The sequence below is a fragment of the Octopus sinensis genome, linkage group LG2 (genome assembly GCF_006345805.1).
Source record: "Octopus sinensis linkage group LG2, ASM634580v1, whole genome shotgun sequence".
In the NCBI taxonomy this organism is placed as follows: Eukaryota; Metazoa; Mollusca; class Cephalopoda; order Octopoda; family Octopodidae; genus Octopus; species Octopus sinensis.
Window position 1 is genome coordinate 207523787 of NC_042998.1, and position 728 is coordinate 207524514.

At 38.7% G+C, this 728-nt stretch overlaps 1 protein-coding gene across 1 annotated transcript in view; it reads left to right on the top strand.

Annotated features, from left to right (window-relative positions):
* Positions 1 to 715: 715 nt before the first annotated feature.
* LOC115227567 (von Willebrand factor A domain-containing protein 3A-like) overlaps positions 716 to 728 on the top strand; it is a 76641-nt gene continuing 76628 nt past the window's right edge. The window contains 1 exon segment of the mRNA XM_036500724.1: positions 716 to 728. This exon segment is cut by the window's right edge and continues 75 nt beyond it. The gene's annotated coding sequence lies outside the window, so the exon portion shown is untranslated.

The window sequence follows — 728 nt, forward strand, 5'->3', positions numbered from 1 at the left end:
CAAAAACAATAACAACATGTAGTAAAAACATCTTTAAATGATTATTCCGGAGCATATTCACCATCTACCTCAATTACTGCTTCCCGTTTCCTTCGCAGACGGTCAGACCCTCATTTAAAGGTGTTTTTGTTAAATATTGTTATCGTTTTTGTCTTTGATGAATAAAATTTGTTGTACTATTTAAGAAAAGTGGTCCCGGTGCGCGCACTCGCGTAGTCGCGCAGCCGCGCTGGCTAGTCGTGACTAGTCGATCCTACAACGACTACCTAGCAAAGTAAATGAAACACAAAATAAATAATTTTTTTTACACAAAGTAAATAAAAACAAAAACAATGTAAATTTTTTAAGCAAAGTAAATAAAAACCAAAAACACAAGTAAATAATTAAAAAAAAAAATAAATAAAACACAAAAACACAAAGTAAGGATCGACTAATCATGACTAGCTAGCGCGGATGCGCGAGTGCGCGCACCGGGACAACTCTTCTTAAATAGTACCCCCAACAGTTTGATATAAAGACTTTGGAACAAAGAAAACAAAACAAAAGAGGGTGGGCACGGCTGGAATGCCTTCGGTGATAGGTTTTCACGACCAGGACACCTGGTGCTAAACTACTGCTTCGCAATCTGGGTCAATTGACATCTGTTGACAAAGGTCAAGGCTGACGGTTCAACCTGCCGTTGCTAAGCACGTGACTCAATAGTTTATTATGGCAACGGTCGTGTGAGA